This window comes from Callorhinus ursinus, unplaced genomic scaffold (genome assembly GCF_003265705.2).
Source record: "Callorhinus ursinus isolate GAN/ISIS: 27379988/994484 unplaced genomic scaffold, GSC_fseal_2.0 scaffold42, whole genome shotgun sequence".
NCBI classification, from domain to species: Eukaryota; Metazoa; Chordata; class Mammalia; order Carnivora; family Otariidae; genus Callorhinus; species Callorhinus ursinus.
The window spans coordinates 7375874-7382276 of NW_027397104.1; the positions used below are offsets into that span (position 1 = coordinate 7375874).

The 6403-nt window shown below is 34.5% G+C and overlaps 1 protein-coding gene across 4 annotated transcripts in view; it reads left to right on the forward strand.

Moving 5' to 3' along the window:
* LINGO2 (leucine rich repeat and Ig domain containing 2) overlaps nt 1-6403 on the forward strand; it is a 1267465-nt gene that overhangs the window by 708648 nt on the left and 552414 nt on the right. For all 4 annotated transcript variants that reach the window (XM_073881319.1, XM_073881317.1, XM_073881318.1 and 1 more), the window contains one exon: nt 5775-5860. The gene's annotated coding sequence lies outside the window, so the exon portion shown is untranslated. The remainder of the gene's footprint in view (nt 1-5774; nt 5861-6403) is intronic.

Below are 6403 nucleotides of genomic sequence, written 5' to 3' on the forward strand. Positions count from 1 at the left end.
GAGCCCAGGTTAAGTAGTTAGAAACAGGGCTCCCTTCACCCCCATCTACCCCCATATTTTATAGGGGATGGGTAGCCTTAGAAACATTATGAGAAAGGATTGACAGGATTCTAGCTTTGATTTGGAGAATTTAATCTAGTGAAATCAGTGAAGGACATACAGGAAAAGGAGGCAAGAACATTGTTGTTGAGGCAGATGACTCAGTTCAGAGTCTGTTGCAGTAGTAGAGCTAAGAAGAGGTAGCAATGCCCTTTGTTTTTCAGCAAAGTCCATCTATACTCTTTATATCATTGATTATAGAAGAATCAAGGTCTGAAATAAGCGGATACTAAAAAAATTAAAATTAAGATAGTGTAAGAAAATTGATTAGAAAGCACAGAAGCATTTTAGGAATAGATTGAATAAGAAAGAGACTGAAGTCTAAGAAGCCAGTTAGGAAGTGATCAGTAAGATGATAACACAGGGGTATTAAATTTCTTGGATTCTTTAGCTTAACAATCCTTTCCCCCTCAGTATTGAACCATCCTCCCCCACACATACACTTCTATATACAATTTATTTTTATCTTCACTCCTATCTGAAATTTATCTAAACTATTGTCATTTTTATCCCCACACTTGGGTCTTCCACCAGGAACTTCCCCATCTGGTTTTGAAGATAATAAACTTTGCTTTGGAAACATCATTCATTAAGTTGCTTTGTACTGTGGAGCCACTTAAGTGTTTCTTGACAAAGAAGTGGTTGAAGATAGCATTTGAAAATGCAGGCAAAGGAAATTCTAAGTTGGCTTTCAGGAGTATGAAGAAAATAAAAACTGGCCCGTTCTCTTTAAACTCCTCTTAGAATAGAGCCATATTAACCTAATGGGAAGAGAGTATAACTCTCATATGTTGTGAAATTTTTTTTTGATTTCTTACTGAGTCTAAGTGAAACTATTATTAAACAACAATTAAACAATCAACTCTTTGGAAATTTAAGTGAACCCCATGTGAAATCATATCAGAACATAATCTACCAAACTAGATAAGAATAGTATGGGCTTTGAGATGCTGTTTTGAATGTGCCCCTCTTAAGTTTTCCTCAAAATGTATTAAGAGTCTTAATTCCAAAAATATCCCCTTATATGCATATGCATGTGTGTGTATTTATGTACATGTGAAATGATTCCAATAGTTAAGACATGCTTTGGTAATGGTACTCATAATGGGAGAAATGGTGAATGTAGATATGACCAATGGTGACTGTTTTGTTAATGGAATTTGGAGAAATGCTTATAGAATATATTGCTATTTGGAAATTTGGCTGAAAATATCAGAGATAAGCATATCTTTGTTTCATGGGTCCACCATTCTTATAAAAATGTTTAAAGATTTTATTTATTTATTTGACAGAGACAGGGAGAGAGCACACTAGCATGAGCCCAGGGGAGGGGCAAAGGGAGAGGGAGAAGCAGACTCCCCACTGAGCAGGAACCCTTCCTTGGGGCTCAATCCCAAGACCCTGAAATCATGACCCGAGCCAAAGGCAGATGCTTAACTGACTGAGCCACCCAAGCATTCCTGGGTCCACCGTTCTTAAAACTTATTTCTTTCAATATCTAGTTATGCTTCTCCTGTTTTTTCAACAGTGGTAAAAACTATGCTTTCAGAAAGATCTTCATCAGTAATAAATCCAAGTAACATTTAGCAACGAGATAATCGTTTGCTAAGTTTTGGAAACTAGGATTAGCATTCTGTAGAATTTATAGTGATTTTCCATTGCAAATAATTCTTATTTTGACATAAATATTTTCCTTTAATAAACCATATAGAAAAGAAGTTGAGTCCTCTGTTTTCTTTTATAATATTTTTGGCTACCTCAGATATCTTCTATCAGGGAAGATATGTACTTGATTCTTCAAAAAATATTGATTTTCCCTTGGTTATAAAAATAAGGTCTGGCATACCTGAATTTGAATCTCAGTTTTGCCACTTTTAAACCATATAACTTCAAACTAATTCCTCTATCTAAAAACTCAGTATGTTAGTGGCTTATTTAATTTTAGTGAGAATTAAATAACACAAGCAAAGCATTAATAGAGTATCTGGCCATTAGTAAATGCCTAAAAATTATAACTTTTTATTAACATTTTATAAGTTTATAAATTAAATGAGATAATATCACATATATATGAAATTATACAAACACGTATACTTAGCACAGCATATTGTAAGACAATAAGTGGTAGCTAAAATTTATAAGTTAAAAGATATGGGAAATAAAGAAAAATGTGCAGAAGAAAGGAAAGTTACCTAAAATCTTATCAGCCAGTAACAAAAAGCCAATGTTTAGCTTCTTTTGTTATGTATTATTAAATTCAAGGGAATCGGCACTAGGTGACATCAGGATACACATTTATTTTCAAAGCAAGGAAAATATTTGGAATTATTGATAAATTGTAAATAAGAACAGAAGTATGTACAATTTGCTAACTGCTTATTTAGTATTGTTGATCTCATAATAATGGCACTTTTTTTAAAAAGGAGCTTGTAAATTGAAGAAAATGTATTAGTTATAGTTATAATAACATTTTTGCAAATGGAAAACACACACACACACACACACCATGAATTATTCAAGTACTATTTTAAAATCATCTGGAACTACTACCTCTTACTTGAATTCTTATTACTCAAAGTATGGTCAATGGATAAGCACCATCAGCATAACAAGCTGTGATAAATACAGACACTTGAGTTTTGCCCTAAACTCACTGAATCAAAAATCTGCAGTTTGATTAATGTGCATATAAATATCACTTATATACCTTTAAATTTGAGAAGCAATCTTTTAAACCAAACCAAACCAGAGAGGGAGAAAAACAGAAGTAAAGTTTAGTGGGGTTGCACATATTCTAGTACAATGATTCAGATAGGTAAAAAATAAAAAGTGCTAAATTAATCAAATTTTTATATGTCTTTGTTTTGTGTGAGTAAAAGCATATGTCCTGTAAAAACGGTACTGGTACCTCAATTGTACAAGCTTGTATCAGTGTTTTTGACAATTACTGGTTTCCCTCTTGGTATGTTGTTGGTCAGAGTTACTGATAGGACACAAGTGATTTAAAGAACTGTAAATATTTCACCCTGGCCTGTGCATACTCACAAAAATTCCTGCTTGAATCCAAAATTAATAGTACATATGTATAAGCGATTGTGTATTGAATCCACACTGAGAGTACTACAGTGAGGACACTTTCGGAAAATAATGTAAAGTAATGCATACAATTATAGCCTTTGCTTCTTGTTAAGGAAGGAACATAAATAAATTAGTTTTATTTTTTAATGGGAGTTGTTTTAATATCTCAAAAGGGCAGGTATATGTGCAGAAATATGAAAAAAAGGATTCTTTTATGATTTTCTATTTACTAATTCTTTAAATGCAATATTCTTTTGTCTTCCTTTCAGGAATGAATAAAAATAAGAATAACTAGTTAGAATATATTTTAACATGTATCCGTTCATCCATACATTCATTAAGCAGGAATTTTTAAGCAGAGGCTGTAATCCTGTCCTAATGGATTCTGCATTCCAGTGAGGAAAAGAGATTATAGACAAATTGCAATTATGATTATAGGTTATGATAGGAGGGGGATATGTTGGGATTTCAGGAAAATCCTCTTTGAGAAAGTGACTTGAACTGAGACCCTAAGGTATAAAAAGGATCTAACTGCAGAGAATTCCAGGCTTGATTTCCTGAAAAGCAAAGTCCTTAGGTGCTTGAGGCCAGGATTTATTATGAGAAGAGCATACAGAGAAGCCCAATAAAAATGAGAGAAAAATTGTATAATATTTGAGAGGTAGACTGTAGCCTGTTCATGTCAGAGTTTGTAGGCCATGATAAGATAATTGGATTTTATCCCAAGTACAATACAAAGCCACTGAAGAATTTTAAACAGGGTAGTAAAATTATGGTTTATGCTATATATAGTATACCTACTATATATATATAGTAGGTATACTCTACCCTGGCTAGAGTGTGAGCATGGATTGTAGAAGAGGTCATGAGCAGGATCAGTGAGAATAGGTAGAAGGCTTTGCACTGTTCTAGATGTTCAATTATGATGGCTTCAGCTGGTGAGAGGAGAGAGCAGTTTGGATTCTACCTATATTTAGTGTGCATAATTACCATGGAAAAGGTAGTTAATTAAAAAGATCTTCATGTTTCTGACTTGAGTACAAAGGACATGTGTTAATTTCCTAGGAAGTAGGGACTACCTAGGAAAGCATGAGAGGAAATTTAAGAATTCAAGTTTGGAGTAAGTTTAAAAGGTAGTAGATACCCTGGGGATTAAGACAGTGGGCTCTGGGGAAGGTTCAAATCCTACCCTAAGTGGTAAATAGCAGTGGATCATGAATAATTTACTTAAGCTGTACCTTTGTTTTCTCATCTTTAAAAGAAAGGGAGGTTAATAATACCTACCTTACAGTGTTGTTGTAAATATTAGATAATTCCTATAAAATGGTAAGAATAAGCAACAAAATAATAATTATCACTATTATGAATGCTCACACAATGAGTAATGTCAAGTAGAAAAGCTGGCATACAAGTTTGAGGTTTGAAGGAACATGACTGACATTCCAATTCTTTTAAGAAATGATTACTATCAAATCAACGTGTTGTACACCTTAAATTTTTTTTTTAAAGATTTTATTTATTTGACAGAGAGAGGCACAGTGAGAGAGGGAACACAAGCAGGGGGAGTGGCAGAGGGAGAAGCAGACTTCCCGCTGAGCAGGGAGCCCAATGCGGGGCTCGATCCCGGAATCCTGGGATCATGATCTGAGCTGAAGGCAGACGCCTAATGACTGAGCCACCCAGGCACCCCTGTACACCTTAAATTTATACAGTGTTATATGTCAAGTATATTTCAGTTAAGGAAGGCAGAAAAAAGAAAGCTTTTCACCTCATTGTACTTACTTTGAGTTCATAAAAACGGTCCTAGGATAGCTTTTACTATTTTTTCTTTTTTTTTTGGTCAACTTACCTTTCTCCTTTACCCTTCTCTCTTTCCGTGGATTGCGCAGGAAAGTTGACACAGAGCTGGGAAGTAGCAGAAGTGTCATCAAGACAATGGAAAAGTCAGATTCTAATTCTAAAAAGAACATTTCATTTCCCTTTTTCAAGTTTACAACTATTCCAAAAGTAGATTTTAACTTTTAATTGATTGTATTGAAATTTCCTGCATAAATAGACCATAACCATTTTTGATAACAGATTATCAGATCATCCATTGATTAACTACTGAAACCACAAGGGATAATCTGGAATTTGCATGTTGACTTTATTGTCAAATTAACCTTTGAAATGGCAGGTTGATTGACACAGCAAAAATACTTTCTCTTTCAGGTCTACATTGTAACAAATTATAACAAAATATCATTTTTACTTCTGGAGTGGAACATTGATTCCTTCAGCTATATAAATGTATTTGAACATGAGTTTGATCCATTTATCTATTTAATAAAAAAAGAAAGAAATTTAATGAATGCCTGGGTGGTAGATACTTTGTCATGTTCTGAGAATTCCAGTAAACATGACAACGTACTTGTTTCAAGATGCAAAACCCCAAATATGTGAAGTGGCTTAGTCTCTATTGTGTTTCTTTAAAAGCTTTATAAAACAGGTGCTATGTAAATTTGAATTATTATTCTTGTGGTCATTAATATATGGAGATCCTTCTAGAAGCAAGTATCCTTTTTTTTAACATGTTTTCTTCATTCATTTTTTGGTAGCCTTGAAACAGAGTCATGCAAAGAGGCTCAGAAAAGAACACAGAAAGTAGCCACCATCAGCATGAGGAGCCCAACAAGTCAGCCTGGTAAGTGGAAAAAATGATGCATGCATATCTTTTTCTGTGTGTCATTAAATCTGCTGAGATTGCTTTTTATGCAAAAAAATCCTCATAGTTTACAAACAAAAATGAGAGTGGGTCTAAAAGGAGAATGCCTATGACATTGATTCTCATTACTTCAAAGACCTTAGGAAGGTGGTATTTGGCAGGAATAGTCACAGCATTTATTTTGTTATACAGATAATGGTGTTACAGTAGCTACATGACCTTATAAAAGTTTCTTAATTCTTTGAGTCTTAGCTTCCGTGTTTGAAAATGGAGATGATGGGGATGCCTGGGTGGCTCAGTTGGTTGAGCATCAGACTCTTGGTTTCTGCTTAGGTCATGATCTCAGGGATCTTAAGATCAAGCCCTGTGTCAGGGGGCTCTGCTCTGGATGTGGAGCCTGCTTAAGCTTCTCTCTCTCCCTCTGCCTCTCCCTTCCCCACCCCTGCTCGCACATGTGCATGCTCTCACTCTCTCTAAAAAAGAAAGAAAGAAAGAAAGAAAGAAAGGAAGGAAGGAAGGAAG